A 19671-nucleotide genomic window follows, 5' to 3' on the forward strand; every position below is an offset into this window, starting at 1 on the left:
TACTCCGCGATCCGGTGCGTAGCGTAGTTCTCGCGTGCTGAATAAAGCAAGGCTGGATTCAATGCTGCCCATAGTGAAGATGCAAAGCTGAATTCAAGTTGTGAACCCTGCTGTCCACAGTGTAGATCGAAGGCTGTAGTCAGCACAGTTATAGACAAATGCTTTTTGTCACATCCTTTTACAAAATCAGAAGACAAAGAATACAATTGTCTCTACCTTAAATAAAGCAAGGATATATTCAACGCTATCCGTAGTGCAGATGCAAAGCTGAATTCAAGTTGTGAACCCTGCTGTCCGCAGTGGAGATCAAAGGCAGTAGTCGATAGAGAAATAAGTCTGCGGTGCTGTGGCGTTGAGTTCGGAATGGGCCTGTATCGAGGAGGCACCTGGTCATGGCAGCAGCCACGTGGCAGGGTGCGGACCTTCGCTGTGGCGGAGTCTCTCTCTTTGCAGAAGTGAACAACTCCCAAGGCGTAGTCTAATATCATTGTAGTCTTACACTGACATTGCGCACTTTGGAGCAGCCCACTCCACTTCTGCTTCAAGGGAGGGGGGAGACAACACAGCTATATGACCGATATATTCCCCAGTGTCTGAGATGATATGGTTGCGTCCACTGTGGAGTACACTACTTGTATTAATAGCATATCTACACACGGAAAAGTTTTTGGTTTCTGTAGTATGTTGTGTATAGGATATCATCTGTAGTATTAGCAGTGTGTACATCATTGTTGATGTGTCAGATCTTCCCTTACACATAGTTGATTGCCACATCTCCGAACATTGAGCTAGTGTGCTGTTGAGGGGATATATTATTTTGGAAAGGTCCGTTGTCCTGTTTTGCGCTGCGTCTGAGGTAGTAGATAGGGAACGGTCAGGAGGGGTGGTTCTTTTGGTGGTGGCGCTAAGCGTTGTTATTTTGTTGTGTGTTGAAAGTGTATAATTAGTACCTCTATTACATATTTGTCTTTAGATACGGGTGTGAAATGGTTGTAATTGACACAGTACATAGTCGACGTCCTTACACTAGTTAAATGTTGATATTCATTTGTTAGTGGTAAATGGAACTATCGCCTTTTTTTTTTAATAGCATTGTAGATTTGGTTTGTTTTTGAAAGTTTGGGAAGTGGTGTTTTTTTTGTTTTGTTCTACGAGAACGCCTAGTTTGTGTATTATTAACGTTAGTTGTAGTTCTGGTTTGTAGCGATTTTCTTGGAGGAAGGAATACATTTAAGAGTGGTAATATTTGCAGTTTTTACTACGTTGAGAATGGGATGATAATTAAAAAAGAGAAAAAAACAGATATGCTTATTGAGCATTATAAACAGGAATTATTATTTTAAAACCCTTACTAATTCACTGAAAAAAAACATAGGTTTCAAGCAGGTTATACTAAGGAATTACCTTTAAAAAAAACTTTGAAATTCACTGAAAAAACAATAGGTTTCAGGCACGTTATAGCTAGGAATTAGCATTTAAAAAACCTTACAAATTCACTGAAAAAAACATAGGTTTCAGGGGCGTTATAGTTAGCTGGACATTTCTTTCATACAAAACCATTGAAATTTCCCCATTATTGTTAGTTCAGCTAACTATAACTTGCGCGCCCGCAATGTACTAATGATGACGTCACATATTACATTACTCATGACATGGTCAGTGACATGACTCATGACATCACTGATGACATCTCAAATGACATCACTGATGACATCACTAATGAAATCATCCTTGTGAGACATTTGCAGACCTCCTCTTACCCTAATATAACCTTTGATACACACATTCAACAATAGAAACTAACATTTTCAAAAAATTGGACATACCAATACCAGTTACAACAGCCTATACAGTAATTCCAAGATCTAAATACACATCCACTCATTCACAAACAGTCCCATATAGTCACTCATACATGTATTCACTCATTATATGTACTCATACACCTATACATCCTGTTATACACTGCCACTCATCCATAGAGTTACTTACACACATAGTCACTCATGCTAATAAAGAATTTAACATCCATTTACTTGCACGTACAGTTATACACACACCACTACACTCACATCTACAGAAATGTACACATACTTACTCTCTTAAACAATCACTTATATAAACACATACTTATTTATACAGGAACTCTTCCAATCTCTCACTCTCACATATACTCACTCATATACACCAATACTCTCACATACTAGTTTAAACCATATGTAGTTATTCAGAAAGTCACTGTTGAGCCAGTCATTCATTCACTAACATACTCATACACACACTCATCCAACCATACAGTCACTGAACCATACAGACACTCAGACATTCATACAGATACTAAAAAAAAACAACTAATAACCCATATAGACACTCATGTAGCTACTCACCAACCCATGCAGTAACTTATATACAAAGTGAGAGACTGATACGGATTATTTTATATTTAAACATTACTCACTAACCCATATATTCACTAAGATACTCTTAATCAATGCATTGTAAAATACATTTTTCAAAAAACAATCATTCATTTAGACACTTATATACCCATTTATTCTTCCATCGACCTTTACATATACATATATAAAACATATTTAATTTAAAAAAAAATGCACATTCACTGGATGATGTCATCAGTAATGTCATTTGAGATGTCATCAGTAAGCATGGGCGTAAAATCCGCTCCGCTCGCGGATTTTTCGGATTTTCGGCAAATCCGCAATCCGCGAACGCTCGCGAATTTGTCGAAAATCCGTGAATCCGCTCGCGGCGGATTTTTTGCTTGGTTGCGGCGCGCGGCGTGGTGCACGGCGTTCACTTTCCGTCATATTAGCGTTTGCCGAGTTGTTTTTCTTTGCGAGTGACGCGCCATTTTAGATCTTGCTGCGTGTTCCCGCGGGAGTTTGTCGCCCGCGAATACGTACTCGCGGCTTGCCACCTTGCACAGCACACCTCGCGAGAGTTCGCAATTGCGAACACGTAGTTGCGGCGGAAAGGAACAATCTCGCACTTGCGAAATAGAGATTTTGCAATTTCGCACAAGAAAATCACCAGCAAACAGGATAAACCTTCAGAAAATTATGATTTTTATCAGAATCACTCCTCAGGTTGACATTTGCATGGCCTTTTTTTTTTGCAAGGAGTCCATTTTGGGGGGGGGGAGGAAGGAAGTGCCCCACAGTCTCCAACTTCCTGTTCCTGTCCAGCAGGCTCCTCCCAGTGCTTTGTCCATCTCCTGGTCACTTTCATTTGGATCTGGAGCTTGAAGGATTTCTTTTTGTGGGTGCTGCTGGATATTTGGATTTGAGGCCTTTTTGACTGTCTTTGGATCACTTTTGGATTAGAAATCAACTTTCACAAGTAAGTTTGTTTGGGGCATTACAGTTGCTGCAAGTAAAAATTTGGAACTTTTTCAGAACATTAAATAAATTATATTGTGGGTAGCCACAGTATCCAGTAGGACCAGGGTTGGTTAGGGGTGCATGATACAACTGTTTTGTTGAATTTAAACACCATTTAGGCCATGGATGGGCTGGGATTGTGCTGATTTTTATCTTTTTTTTGGGACTGCTGGTGGGGCCCTTTGCCCAGGGGTGGTGAGTGTTGCATGGGCCTAGTCTTTCTGTGGGGTGTCTTCTTAAATGTAAACATAATTGAGGCCATGGATGGGCTGGGATTGTGCTTATTTTATTGTTTTTTGTCTTTTTTGGGGGGCTGCTGGTGTGGCCTTTTGCCCAGGGGTGGTGGTGCATGGACTGAGTGTGCCTGTGGTGTGGTCTCACTCTCTTTAATGTAAACATCATGGATGGCATTGGATTGTGGTGATTTCTGGCTGTTTTTCTGTTTTTTGGGGGTGTACTGTTGATGTGGACTGGTCATGTGGGTGGTGGTGGTGGCCATCTTGAGTGCTGGCTGGTACAGGCAACATGTGCCTGGGGTGTAAGGGGCCATTTTGAGGAGAGGCAGTGTCTGAGGCCTGCACTTATTTTGCCTACTTTTCATCCATTATGCCCAGGGGTAGTGAGTGTTGCATGGGCCTAGTGTTTCTGAGGGGTGTCTTCTTGAATTTAAACACCATTGAGGCCATGGATGGGCTGGGATTGTGCTGATTTTATTGTTTTTTGTCGTTTTTTTGGGCCTGCTGGTGGGGCCCTTTGCCCAGGGGTGGTGAGTGTTGCATGGGCCTAGTCTTTCTGTGGGGTGTCTTCTTGAATTTAAACATAATTGAGGCCATGGATGGGCTGGGATTGGGCTTATTTTATTGTTTTTTGTCGTTTTTGGGGGGCTGCTGGTGTGGCCTTTTGCCCAGGGGTGGTGGGTGGTGCATGGACTGAGTGTGCCTGTGGTGTGGTCTCACTCTCTTTAATGTAAACATCATGGATGGCGTTGGATTGTGGTGATTTCTGGCTGTTTTTCTGTTTTTTGGGGGTGTACTGTTGATGTGGACTGGCCATGTGGGTGGTGGTGGTGGCCATCTTGAGTGCTGGCTGGTACAGGCAACATGTGCCTGGGGTGTAAGGGGCCATTTTGAGGAGAGGCAGTGTCTGAGGCCTGCACTTATTTTGCCTACTTTTCATCCATTATGCCCAGGGGTAGTGAGTGTTGCATGGGCCTAGTGTTTCTGAGGGGTGTCTTCTTGAATTTAAACACCATTGAGGCCATGGATGGGCTGGGATTGTGCTGATTTTATTGTTTTTTGTCGTTTTTTTGGGCCTGCTGGTGGGGCCCTTTGCCCAGGGGTGGTGAGTGTTGCATGGGCCTAGTCTTTCTGTGGGGTGTCTTCTTGAATTTAAACATAATTGAGGCCATGGATGGGCTGGGATTGGGCTTTTTTTATTGTTTTTTGTCGTTTTTGGGGGGCTGCTGGTGTGGCCTTTTGCCCAGGGGTGGTGGGTGGTGCATGGACTGAGTGTGCCTGTGGTGTGGTCTCACTCTCTTTAATGTAAACATCATGGATGGCGTTGGATTGTGGTGATTTCTGGCTGTTTTTCTGTTTTTTGGGGGTGTATTGTTGATGTGGACTGGCCATGTGGGTGGTGGTGGTGGTGGCCATCTTGAGTGCTGGCTGGTACAGGCAACATGTGCCTGGGGTGTAAGGGGCCATTTTGAGGAGAGGCAGTGTCTGAGGCCTGCACTTATTTTGCCTACTTTTCATCCATTATGCCCAGGGGTAGTGAGTGTTGCATGGGCCTAGTGTTTCTGAGGGGTGTCTTCTTGAATTTAAACACCATTGAGGCCATGGATGGGCTGGGATTGTGCTGATTTTATTGTTTTTTGTCGTTTTTTTGGGCCTGCTGGTGGGGCCCTTTGCCCAGGGGTGGTGAGTGTTGCATGGGCCTAGTCTTTCTGTGGGGTGTCTTCTTGAATTTAAACATAATTGAGGCCATGGATGGGCTGGGATTGGGCTTTTTTTATTGTTTTTTGTCGTTTTTGGGGGGCTGCTGGTGTGGCCTTTTGCCCAGGGGTGGTGGGTGGTGCATGGACTGAGTGTGCCTGTGGTGTGGTCTCACTCTCTTTAATGTAAACATCATGGATGGCGTTGGATTGTGGTGATTTCTGGCTGTTTTTCTGTTTTTTGGGGGTGTACTGTTGATGTGGACTGGCCATGTGGGTGGTGGCGGTGGCCATCTTGAGTGCTGGCTGGTACAGGCAACATGTGCCTGGGGTGTAAGGGGCCATTTTGAGGAGAGGCAGTGTCTGAGGCCTGCACTTATTTTGCCTACTTTTCATCCATTATGCCCAGGGGTAGTGAGTGTTGCATGGGCCTAGTGTTTCTGAGGGGTGTCTTCTTGAATTTAAACACCATTGAGGCCATGGATGGGCTGGGATTGTGCTGATTTTATTGTTTTTTGTCGTTTTTTTGGGCCTGCTGGTGGGGCCCTTTGCCCAGGGGTGGTGAGTGTTGCATGGGCCTAGTCTTTCTGTGGGGTGTCTTCTTGAATTTAAACATAATTGAGGCCATGGATGGGCTGGGATTGGGCTTATTTTATTGTTTTTTGTCGTTTTTGGGGGGCTGCTGGTGTGGCCTTTTGCCCAGGGGTGGTGGGTGGTGCATGGACTGAGTGTGCCTGTGGTGTGGTCTCACTCTCTTTAATGTAAACATCATGGATGGCGTTGGATTGTGGTGATTTCTGGCTGTTTTTCTGTTTTTTGGGGGTGTACTGTTGATGTGGACTGGCCATGTGGGTGGTGGTGGTGGTGGCCATCTTGAGTGCTGGCTGGTACAGGCAACATGTGCCTGGGGTGTAAGGGGCCATTTTGAGGAGAGGCAGTGTCTGAGGCCTGCACTTATTTTGCCTACTTTTCATCCATTATGCCCAGGGGTAGTGAGTGTTGCATACTTGCATGTCCGTAGTCTTTCTGTGGGGTGTCTTCAATGTAAACATCAAGGATGGCATGGGATTGTGCTCATTTTTCTGTGTTTTGTCGAATTTTTGGGGTGTATAACTGAACTGATGTTCCTCTGTCTTCCATTGCTTTTAGGTGCACAAGAAGACTCAAGAGAACCACCAGTGCCAGGAAGAAGTCCTGCAGCGGTGTGTGCAGCATAACGTCACGCGACGTCACGTCTGGACACAGAACCCTCTGCAACTCGTGCAACTGCTGCCTGCTGACCTGCTCTGAAGAGGATGGCCCCAAAAAAAGTAACCCGTAGCTCCTCTAGCAAGAAAGGTGCCAGTAAGGAGCAGAAGAAGCAAGTTACCAAGGAGACTGGTGTGCCGCCCGCCCCTTTTTTTGGGAGTAAAAAAAAAAGTATGCCTGCAGCAGCAGCAGCGGGATCTGCTGGGGACCAAGCTGGCAGCAGCACCCCCGCTCCATTGGGCTCAGTGCCACCACCACCACCACGCCAACTTAAGTCCAAGCCCTTGAGTGCTGCAGAGGCAGCCAGTATAGTTGTGAATAGGGTAGCAAAGGTCCAGGGAATTTGAGGCTTTAGACAACACTTGAATAAGTGATCTCAGTAAGTGGGTGGAGACACACTCGAAGCTCTGGACCTCTTAGACTTCAGATACGAAACAGGTTTGGAAAGTGGTAAGTGTGTTCTCCACATGCAGTTATATCAATTTTCGAGATTAGTATCCATTTTTTCAGATCATAGTATGGAGGACAAACACATTTTTGTTTGCAGTGCGATTTCTTTTATTTTAGTTCATAGAACAAAGGACAGCCGACACGTGTTTCGCCCCCTCTTGGCGATTTGCGCCGGGGCTTTCTCAAGGCTAGGATGATTAAGTCACGTGGATAATCCTCGTTTCCAAATATTTACAATGTCCCAGATACAAAAATATATAGTTCTTCAAGGTAAAACATTTTTTGTTGGACTGATGCCCCCGATCCTAAAGTCCTTCCGACATGGTGGTTTCTTGGGTTGAATCCCAGCGCAGCCAGTATAGTTGTTCAATCACCATCGACCAGTGATGTTGGCTCATCGCAAGAAAGCAGCAGCAATGTCCCTCAATCAACACAGGTTGTTGTAGCTCATCTGACGAGTGTTGAACAACCACAGCCGCAACAACAATCACATGTGCAAGTACAAGCCCAAGTACATGTGGAAGGAGAGGCAGCGCAAGGAGATGTGCAAGCAGAGGTGCATGGAGGGTCACAAGTGCCCACAATAGTTGTTCCTCCCGAAGTAGGGGCACATCAGGAAATCGACAATCAAGGCGAGGTATCATTTGAGGAAGCCACTCCTCCTGCTGATCCTTCATTGTCTTCCACAACCCTAGCAAGGAAGAGATCAAGGGTGGTGTCTACATCCTCTTCAAGCACACCTCCTTCTGATGATACGGATCAAACTTGGGAACCAGCACCACAGCCGTCTGAGAGTGAGGCACACCATGATCCAACAAAGGTACTTAAGCGTAAAAGGAAGCTCGTCCAAAGTCTCAGACTTATGGAGTGTGATGAGGCTCAACAAGAAGTGGCGGATACTGCTGCTGATGAAGACTCTGCCAACGACGACCCAGTCATCATAAAGGTCACTGCAGCCCCAGCGGGCATGCAGCAAACAGACATTTTGACCCTAGCCCGAAGAGCTGCTGCGCGTGATGATGATGATGATGATGTTGTCGATGAGGAGGCAGTGGAAACACCACAATCATTGGAGTTAAGTAGTACACCAACTCGTCCCGCTTCCATATTTCTTTCTGGCAAGAAGAGACCTGCGTCAACCTCGACCTTAATTAGTGGCGGTGAAAGTGGAAAACGTACAAAAGTTGGGCAATCCAGATCCTCCACTTCATCTGGCATTAGCTTCATGACCACCACCACCAGTATCGCCGCCTCCTCCAGGTCCCACAGACACTTCAAGTCCCCAGTTTGGGACTTCTTTACTGTTTGTCCCAAAAATCCAAAGTTTGCCATTTGTACCCTTTGTAAGCTTGCAGTTAGTCGTGGTAAGTCAGGTACCAACTATGGTACCGGCGGCCAGAGTGGTCATCTTGAGAGAAAGCACGCTGTCCAATGGTTTGCGCACCTAGCTGCGATCAAGAAAGGCCAAAATCAAGGAAACGTTGATGTTTCATCTGATGTTGACGAGCAGGAAGAAGACGTGTCAAACACTTCCCTTACACCCAGTACCCCTGTCAGCAGCACACCCAATGTGAGGCACACTAAGAGTGTTGGAGCGAGTGAGACACCAACGCACAAAAGTTCACCAGCGAGCAAAATTGGGTCAACGAAGTCATTATCAGCCCGTAAATGCTTGGTCCAGGCCAACATTAGAACAATGCTTACTTCAGACGTGCCATATGAACGCAACCACCCACTGACGCGTCTGTATAACACTAAGCTGGCTAAAATGCTAGCTGTGGACCTTCTACCTTTTTCTTTTGTAGAAGCGGTAGGTTTTCTTGAATTAGTTGCAACGCTCTGCCCTAAATGGAAGGTTCCGAGCCGGTTCTATTTTGCCCGAGTTGCGGTTCCAGCACTACATGAAGATGTGCTGGAGGCGATTGGGGCAGCTTTGCAGAAGAGTGCTGTTCACACAATACATCTGACAACAGACATGTGGACCAGTGGCCCAGGCGATGATTACATGTGCATCACTGCACACTGGGTCTCTTTTTCAGGTGTTATAGCAAAGCTAAACGCAGGTGTTGACCCGGACCAAGTTTTCAAAGCTGCTCGGAAACATGCAACACTAGCCATGTTTGGCTTGGAGAAAAGTCACACAGCAGAAAACCTTTTGGAAGAGTTTAACAAAAAGGTCTTGACAATGCTATCCCCCCTAAAACGCAAGATTGGTTATGTTTCCACGGATAATGGCGCCAATGTAGTTAAGGCCATGTCGAAGGGTGACCATGTTAGAGTGCCGTGTTTGGCGCACTGTATCAACCTGGTAGTTCAAAAATTCTTGAGTGATAAAGAGAGTCCAGCGTTCGAGGTAATGGCCACCTGCCGCAAAATGTGCAACCATTTCAGCCATTCTTTTAAGGCCCGGAAGCATCTGCGGAGACTGCTACTTGAACGTGGAATGCCAGTGAAAGCACTCATCCAGGAGGTGGCAACACGTTGGAACTCAACCTTCTACATGCTTGAGCGTCTGTATGAGCAGTATACGGTACTCGATTACTATTTCTTGACAGAGGCTACATCTCAGAAGGAGGACCTGCGGATGAGTAAGGTGCAATGGGCCATAGTTAAAAGCCTGACAGACATGCTTCGTCCTTTTGAGTTCTTCACGCGTGCAGTCAGCCAGGAGGACTGTAATTTGGGAAAAGCTATCCCATTGTTGTGCATACTGGAGCACCAACTGATGGCGGTTTCTTCTGAGTTTCAAAAAGATGAAAAAAAAAAAACCCATTTCATTTTGTCTGAGAAATTATTACATCGCCTACGTGGTGATGAACGTCTTAAAAACATCAACTCAGATCAGCATTACATTTGTGCTACTATTCTGGATCCACGCTACAAAAAGGCGCTGGCAGACAACGCATTCTTTCCTTTCGCTGATGCAGATGTTCAAAAGTACAAACATTGGTTAGCCTGGTCAGCCAAGAGGTTTGAAAAAGAACGGCAGGTTATTGAAGGAGAAGCCAGTACATCAGCATCAGCATCAGCAGGCCATCCGCAGTCACAAGAATCCACTTCTGCACCTGTGGCTGGGGCACAAGTGACCTCTCAGCCGTTAAAGACACCGGCAACTGGATCATCTGCACCACACACAATGACAACACTAACAGTGGCTGGGGAGGAGGATTGGCTAAGTTTGATGGGGTATGGTTCTCGAAAAAATGTCACACCCAGCACAGCAAAAAGTAAGCAAAGTGGAGGAACAGTTGATGACCTTGAGTCGATGGTGCAGGACTATCTGAATGACTCAACAGTGGTCTTTCTTAATGAGGAGCCATTGCAGTATTGGCATGGCAAAAAACAATTGTGGCCACAGCTCTACAACCTGGCTATAAACTATTTGTCTTGCCCACTCGCAAGTGTGTCTTCTGAACGTGTTTTCAGTGCTGCTGGTGGCATTGTAACTCCCAAACGGAGCCGCCTCTCGCCCAAAAATGTGGAGCGGCTGACAATGATCAAGATGAATCAGCACCTCATACCACCAGATTACAAAGTACGAGAAAGCACGCCGCATGAAGACGAGGAGGACAGCAACGTAGATGAGGGGATTTTTTCTCTGTTCGGTGCCACTGACCTCATCCAGCCTGAATTCACAGAGTATGATGACGAAATCTTGTTCTTATTCCCTGACACCGAGCCCTGAAAATGAGACAATCAATCAAGAACTTTCTTTTTCGTCCTTATTCACTTTTATTCCTGTGTGCTTTGTGTCTCTCTTTCTTTGTTTTGCACAGTTAATTTAATTCAAACTTTAATCACCTAATCCCAAAAACAAGACCATCATCAGAACTGTCTTCACTTGTTTGCTTATTGATTTGAAGGTGCCGCAGTCTACATTCCTCAGGTTCACAAGTTCTGAAGAACATGCTCCTCTATCCTCCTCCTCCAGACTGCGATTTCCCTCCAAGCAGAGTGCTGGATTACGCACAATGAAGAAAGACTCAGCACTTGTGGGGGTGTTGTACTTCTTTGCGGGTGAGTTGACGGTTTTGGGCCCATTGCTGTGAAGCTCTAATAATGGACAAAAGTGTTTTGGACCAAATATGAGGTGGAAATTTCTTGCCGTTTTTGCTGACTTGCTTGCCTTTGAGGTGCTCTTTGGCGGGGTTCCGGGGGTTTGTGTGTAATTTTTGGTGTCTGTCGAAGCACTGCTGCGACAGTCTAATCTTGATTGCATTTGCTTTTCAGGAAATCCGTGGTGGAAAACAGGAGTTATGATGATTGATGATGATGACGACCTAGCTGCACAGCGCCGCGTTTGGACCGAAGGCCGAGAGACATTGTAAGTATGAGATTTAGCTTTTCCGCTGTTTGGGGGTGTTGTGTCGGGGGTTTTTTTGCGGGTGGGTTGGCGGGTCTTGCCTGGGGCATTCCTGGGAAGGTCTAATACCGGATACAAGTGTTTTGGACAAAATCCATAAGGAACAGCCTTTTTTTTGCCATTTCTTCAGACATCTTGCTCAATGTAGCGTTTTGGGGGGCTTCCTGCTGTTCGTGGGTGGGTTGCGGCCGGGGTCTCTGTCGAAGCACTGCTGCGACAGTCTAATCTTGATTGCATTTGCTTTTCAGGAAATCCGTGGTGGAAAACAGGAGTTATGATGATTGATGATGACGTAGCTGCACAGCGCGTTACTTTGGACCGAAGGCCGAGAGATATTGTAAGTATGAGATTTTAGCTTTTTCGCTGTTTGGGGGTGTTGCCGCGTGTTTTTTTGCGGGTGGGTTGGCGGGTCTTGGCTGGGGCATTCCTGGGAAGGTCTAATGCCGGATAGAAGTGTTTTGGACAAAATCCTTAAGGAAAAGCCTTTTTTTTGCCATTTCTTCAGACATCTTGCTCAATGTAGCGTTTTGGGGGGCTTCCTGCTGTTCGTGGGTGGGTTGCGGCCGGGGTCTCTGTCGAAGCACTGCTGCGACAGTCTAATCTTGATTGCATTTGCTTTTCAGGAAATCCGTGGTGGAAAACAGGAGTTATGATGATTGATGATGACCTAGCTGCACAGCGCGTTACTTTGGACCGAAGGCCGAGAGATATTGTAAGTATGAGATTTAGCTTTTTCGCTGTTTGGGGGTGTTGCCGCGTGTTTTTTTGCGGGTGGGTTGGCGGGTCTTGGCTGGGGCATTCCTGGGAAGGTCTAATACCGGCTAGAAGTTTGTTGGACAAAATCCATAAGGAAACACCAGTTTTGGCACTTTTTGTAAGTTAGGGTTCGTTAGGGTTAGCCCTAGCAGCAGGATTGCATGTGTTTAGGGGGGTTCTATTGCAACGCGGTTCTGTTGTTGTAGAGCACTGTTGGAGCGATGCTGGCTATGGATACTTTTGCTTGCAGGCAAGTGGTTTGAATACAATCCACGGTCTGTATTTGGGTCTACTGTTACTTTCAAAGTACGTTTTGTAACCATTTTTCTGCTAGGCATCGTTTTTGGAGATATGATTGGGTTCTTCTACATTTTTGCGACTGGCTTTAGTAAGGGTCTTGGTGGGAGCATTGCTGGGAAGGTCAAATTTTGTTCTAAAACACAGTAGTACACCCACCTTGAGGGGAAAGATCCGCTATAATATTTTGGCCATACTTATTGATCCTTAAAAAGGTGACTCAGACAGAGCACGCAATTTCAAAAATATTGTACTGTCTATTAGGGAAATCAAAGTGTCACTTTTTGAACCACACAGCGTACATACCTTTTATTTATTTATCAGTGGTATTGTAATAGCACTTCCTGTTTTCCGTTCAATAATTACAGGCCGGGTTTCAGTCAACATCCGCCAGGCAGGCAGTGGACAGGGTGTCTCTTCTGTCAGTGGTCACCACCACATTGATGGACGAAGCGTCAGCTGGAATGGAGGAGTGCCGCCAATAAGAGGAATTGTTTGCTGCATGCAACTTACTTACCAATTTCAACAGGACAACTCCAACAACATACGCAATACAGATACAGTATCCATTGTTGTCTTTTATTCTATGAGTGTGACTGCATGTGCTTACCTTTAGTTTGTAACCAAAGATTGTCTGTAAACTCTGTATCTTCAATTATTGTTTGTCCATGCTCTGCTTTTTTTTTCTTCTCTCAACAAAACCTACCCAAAAAGAAACCCCCATTCCCATCCATTTTACAAACCCTAACCCTCTTCCCCCGGGCTGTGTTGTTTTGCTTGATGTCTGACTAAAATGACATCAATAATTCCACACACTTGCTGGGGAGGATAAGGTGATAGCAGCAACAGGCTGGTGAAGGAATACGAGGATATCTTCTAGACTTACTCAGCTTCAGTACTATATCTTCTAGTAGTAGTAGCCAATGTCAAATAAATTCAACGCAAGTACTAGTTATACTTGCAATACTTTACCATTTGTTAGGCTACATTATGGCACTGTTCTAGTGTACTGTCACCTGCTATTTTCTCGATCGTACCGTAACCGTTGTAATGCTACAGTAAGGAGTACAAACAAGGTTTCGTTTTCTTTTTTTCCATAGGCATGCAACTGCCACTGTGTCACACCACTAGTACCACCGCAATGAGGAAATGTCACCCGCCCAGGAATGACAACGTTAATCCCCATTTCACCTGGAGCCAGCCCTGGGCCTAGCCCTAATTTCTAACACAAATTACAGGTAAGATAAGCGTTTGGTGGGAGGTAGTATAATGGAGTATTATTTCGGAGTAGACAAGAGATTGACGGTTGTACTACTAAAGTCCTACGACTGTTCAGGAAAACAAAGTTACTGTTACACCCCCGCCCCCCACCCACCAGACTGAAAAGCAGTAAAAAACAGGTATGGTCAGATAAAGTTGAAAAATATATTTATTTATCCCTAACAAAATAATCTCCCTCACCCACCCTAACCCCAACGATTGTCTCTGAAACGTCCCAAAACGATCCCAACTCCCAAATCCCACCCCCCAAAAGTCTATAAAAAAAGGGCAAGGGACACTCCACTACTGGAGGGTGCTGGTGCTGGTGCATGATGCGGCATGGGCATCATACTCCTTGCGGAGGGTGGCAAGCTCGGAGCGGAGGCCCTTAACCAAGGTCTTATACCTCAGGACCTCCTGCTCCAGGTTGGACATGCGGACTCGTAGGCGGCGTTGGCGTTCCTTGCAGCTCCTGTGGGGGGCAGCTGGTATTTCGGTTGCTTGGCGGTGGCGGTCGGCTTTCTTAGCCCGGCTCGGTCCCGCTGGCTTAGTCACGGAGGAGGATGCAGTGGTCACAGTCGAAGATGTTGCCCCGCTCGACTGCGTGTCCTCCTCCTCCTCCAGGGCCACCAGCCGCCGATACTCGGCGACTGTGGCCTCCAGCCTCCGTTGCCGGGCCAATCTAGCCTGCTCCCTCCTTGTTGTTGATTTGGAAGGAGCAACTATATGAAGAAAGAAAGACATAGTCTGTAACCAATGCTCCTTATTAATAACACAAAGTGATTGAGCCGAAAGTTGGGTCACAGAGTACAAGTAGCAAATTGAAAGCACAGTACATAACTATTGAGGACAGTATCTATGTAACCTCCCACTTCTGCATCCTTGCTCTAACAGTAGTGGTAGTTTAATGAACTAATCCTACGACCACTATGGACTTCCATTACAGTCGACTATGACAGTACACCAGTCTTATTCTTCTTCTTCTCTCTTGTTTAGGGAAATGGGTACGTTATCTTATGCAAGCCGGCAGAATGACATGGACACAGCACAGTGAAGTTGCACCCGAGAAAAAAAGTTGCACACCATGATGATGGAGACAGACTTGCGTTACTGTACCGGTCCAGTACATGCAGGTGGTGAAGCCATTACTTTTCTATTACGGGTGGCACTGAGAATACTCTGTTACAAGGGCTACTGCTTAATTAATTTACCTTTCACCCTACAGTGCAAATGAGTACTAGAAAAGGAAACTGAAGAAGCTAACTAATTTGATTATCTATCACTTCACATGGGACGTATTTAATGACAGATGAGATGACTTTAGGTGCTTTGCTTAATATTGAGTGAACAGTGATACACCCACACATGAATGACGTACTACAAGTAAACTAAAGGTATTAAGAGAGGTACGGAGTGTCCACCGTAATAACCAGATATATGCTGTGAATGCAAACGCAATACAAAGTACTGCTACTATTCATGGTAGTATTGGACACATTTACAATTTCTTTTCCTTGCCTTCCCTGCACTGGGACGGACGTGCGGGTGCGGTGGTACATGCTCTTCAAGGTAACACTTACTTCACCTGGCGACCATCTACTCTCTCTAGATACACATGTGCTATGTAAGAGTCAGAGAATACCATGCTCCAGGCATCCATTCAGTCAAAGTATACGCACACATACAGTTTCTGTTTCACCCACCCAGGCTGCTGTCCTTCCACCCATCCTTGCTTCATCATTGACCCAGCCATGCACCATACCATATTCTTTCCTTCCCAGCCACCTCTGGGTCCAAGCAAACACATATCGTTCTTCTTTGCCAGCCATCATACAAGTTCGCGTCCCACTTACTTACACCCTTCTTTCGCTTTTCGTTCATCCCATCCATCACGTTCGTCTAAGAACTTATTGGGATTCTTCTCACCAAAAACTTCACAGCTAAGTCGAAGTACATTTCGAGGAGGCTACTACCTGGTTGATTTGTAATTGTAATACACCCGTGCAGAAAGCACACTATGCAGTCTTCAATCTCAATAAGTAAGGAATATATAGCTTACCTGTTTCCGCCACCACCGTTTGATCCCCCACAGGAACGGCCACCAGCTCTTCTAACGCCGCCTCCTCCCCAGAGGCCTCCGAGTCCAAGTCCAACACAGCCACCTCCGCGCTGGCCCCGTCACCAGATGTTACACCTACAAAGTACATTTAAGAAAGTTAGAATACACCACTCACTACTATATAATATTTGGTCTAGGAGAAATGTTAAAAAAACAGAATACAATGTAATAATTTGTGACTGTCTACTCCATAGTAAAAATGTCCCATTTTCCAGGGAAGGCTGTTGTCTTGCTGCACTTTTATGCACAACTGATGAATGCTTGCTTTTGATTTTTAACACTCACCACTTTTTCTCCTAACAGACAGAAGCTTGACTCCTGAGTCCTAAGAACACGACCAGGATCAAGTTCAAACTAGGTGAGAGTTCGGCTCGACCACAAGAAATGTGTCCAATTAATCGTCAGCACTAACCACTTTTCCGTTTACAGTTAAATAGTTTTATGACAAAGTAGATTTTAATAAATGTGTTTACTTTTAATAAAGCTTTTACACTTAAATAGACTCTGTGGTTTTTGTTCCTCTAGACTAGAGTGGATGAGCTAAAGGTTTTGGAATTTTTGCAAGCATGAGTGCCTCTGACACTTCTTGACTGTGCTGTGACTCCGTACTACTCTCTTGTCCTGCGTACGATAATCTAGAGATCATTGGGGATCTATGATCGGTGACTTCGGGAGCTGAATGACTCTGCCACACTATCTAGTCAGTAAGGAGACAGTGCATAGAGGTATTGCTGAATATAATGGGAGTCCAATGGAATTGCCAAATGTCCAATCTTAGTTAGCTACACAGACAGACTAATAAGAATAGTCTAGTAATACCACAGGGAGTCATATTCGAGGCAGGATAAGAATTTATATCCAGTCTACAAGAAGATCAAAGACGATTTAGAAAAAATCGAATGAGGAACGCTAGGAAAAAATAGGTACTGTTTATTAAAATGTAAACTTACTGGGGCCAGCAAAGGAGCCCTCGCCTGCCCGATCCTGGCCTGCATCCTCAGCACCCTCCTCCTGTGTCCTCTTGCCCTTGGGGGGAGCTGATGTACAACATGAAAGAAAGAAAAACCATAAAACATGGATGAGATTTTTCAACCAAATCAAACATTTCAAAAGAACAATAACAACATATTTTGGAAAAATAGCAAATAGATAGACAACTATTCCACGGGATCTATCTCATGTGGTATACTACGTTATTCGTATTGCCTGATTTGCGGAACGTTGACTTAGAAAGTTCCTATGTAACTCAATAAACAGACTACTAAAGAGGTTTGCCTAGGCCTGGCACTGCAGGCAGTAGTGCGCAACACGTGACAGACAAAGTCCATCCTGCTTGCAGATCAGTGAATACTCAAACTATCAATCCACCCGCCACCACCGCCACTATTTCTTCTGATAGCCATGTGACTGTCTAAAGGAAGGACTGGACTTCAGTCTGTTGGGGCTGATTTATAAGTCCCTTGCGGAAGTTGCGGCTGATTTTCCTCCATTGTTGCGTGCCTTTTCTGACGCAGCGGCAGAACAAAAGACTCGCCATGGTGTTGGTGCGGCGTATATATAAAAAAAAAAAACACATATGGGCATATGGGCGATGCATCACGTTGTAAAGCCCTGCGCCATCAGGGGGCGTTCCGGCGCAAGGGAGGGCGTACCTGCGCAGGAACGAATCCTAAAAGTGGCTGAGGGAAATCTACAAGATGTCAATCAGTCATTTTTAGGACAATGATGCATGACTCAAACCCTGCGCGCTTGAAGCCGACGTACGGCTTGATGCAGCATTGGGGAGATAGGGTACCCCAGAGCATTGCTGGAGCTGCGCCATCGTTGGCACGCAACTCCAGCAATGCGCTGCCTTTACGGCACAGATGCGTAAGGCTTCTGTGATGTTTTGGGCCAATGGGTGGTGGTGGCATGGCACACAATTACTGCCGCATCCCTGCTACTTTGCAGGGATGCGCCGGTAATTGAAAATATGACCCTTACTGTCTAGCATTACGCAGTTCTTTTCTTTACAGTACACTCATACATAATTTCTCAGGCCAATGAAATGCTTCTGAACACAACATACAAAACAAAGAAGCATAGTAGCAAGCAAGGCTACTGAGAAGGAGAGCAGTGCACCTGAAAATGAAATGCATAGAAGATTTTGAAATATAATTTACCTCAATGTAATCGGCAGCATTATTGCTCTTGGTAAAGAACAAAGATTTGCAAATAACAGAGCAGGATAAAACAGAGTAGTAAATGTACTACTACTACTACTCACCAAGCCCGGGGACCTCTACGCCGAGCGCGTCCAGCAAGTCCCGCTCCCGGTCCATGACATCGGTCCAGCGGTGGGTGGCCTGGTTATATGTGCGCCGGACCCCAGAGATCTTGTACATGGCCCGGCACACCTTCTCCCACCGCTGGCGGCGCTCCCGGATGCCATAGCCGGTCGCGATCTTGCCGCCTCCCAGGATCGTCTTGGGGAGGCGGCGCTGGACATGGAAGATCAGTGCCGCCACTTCCTCCGCGCTGAAGATCTCCCTCGGGACCACTTGCTCCCCCCTTAAACGCCCGCACGGGAGCCGGGCACGGGGTGCGGGACCCTTCCCCTTCTCAGGGTGCTTCCCGGCTCCCTTTACCATGGTCTGGGCAGAAATAAACTTAAATGATAAAGAAGAAATAGAATAGTGAAGAAGAAAAGAAAAGAGTTTAAAAAAGTAGTTTAAAAGTAAATAAAAGCTGCAGAAAACACAAAAATATAGAGCTAGAAAAATAGAGGGTTAGATAATAAGTAAAATTAGATCAAAAAAACTTCAAACAAGCAAAGGATGGCAGAGATTGAGAGAGGATACAGAAAGCATGCCCAGAACCATAGCAATGAATGAGAAACAAGATGGCCGCGCCCGTTCACGACCGCGTGGGTAAGTTCGCGCGAGATTTTCCTTGCGAGTACGCGCGAAATTGTACTAGCGAGCAGCACACTTTGCGAGATTACACATAGCGGGCGGAAACGGAATTACGTCACGCCAACAAGATGGCCGCGCCCGTGTACGACCGATAGGGTAACTTGGCAAACGAATAGCTAGAAGCGCCTCGCGAACACGCGCAAGATCACGCGAACATACACGTCGCAACAAAAACAATTTTGTATTCGCACGTATTCGCGGCTTCCGAAATCGATCTCGCACGGATTCGCGCCCCAAATAACGCGCGAAATTGCAAAAAAAACGATTTTAGCTAAAATGAAAGCAATGAGCAGGTGCAAAAGTTCAAACTTAACATTAGTAACATTCAAGGTAGTGCTTCCTGATGGGCCCCTCCAGAGTTTGCAACAATTCTATGACCCTGCTATGACCCAAACAGCAGGCTCATAGAATAGCACCATAAAGGTCCTGTAAAAAAAAAATTTCACTGCAACAAAAAGCAAATTACAGATAAGGAAGGAAGCAGGTGCCAGCCAGACTGGAACTTTCAAAATTACTGACACATTAAGGAAACACAAATTAATTGATGGCAGTTGAAGAAGGGCAGGTGTGCTAGCTTTTTTCAACCACCATAATCTACAGTAATAAATAAACCTAATAGGTGCCTGTGAGGATGTACTAGAGGGTGGCATGGGTGTCCCAGAGGGTGGCAGTGGTGAAACAGAGGGTGCTGTGAACCTGTGATGATAAACCAGACGTAGAAACAACATAGTCGCGGCCGTTGCAAGCCGAAAAGTAAGTTCGCAATTGCGAACTTGTCCCAAAATCGGCGCGAACACGCGCCAACACAAAAAACGGAAAAATCCGCAAATCCGCTAGAGTTCGCGGATCTTCGCGGATTGCGAATCCGTAAATACGCAAGTTCGCGGATT

The sequence above is a fragment of the Lissotriton helveticus genome, chromosome 5_1, assembly GCF_964261635.1.
Source record: "Lissotriton helveticus chromosome 5_1, aLisHel1.1, whole genome shotgun sequence".
NCBI lineage: Eukaryota > Metazoa > Chordata > Amphibia > Caudata > Salamandridae > Lissotriton > Lissotriton helveticus.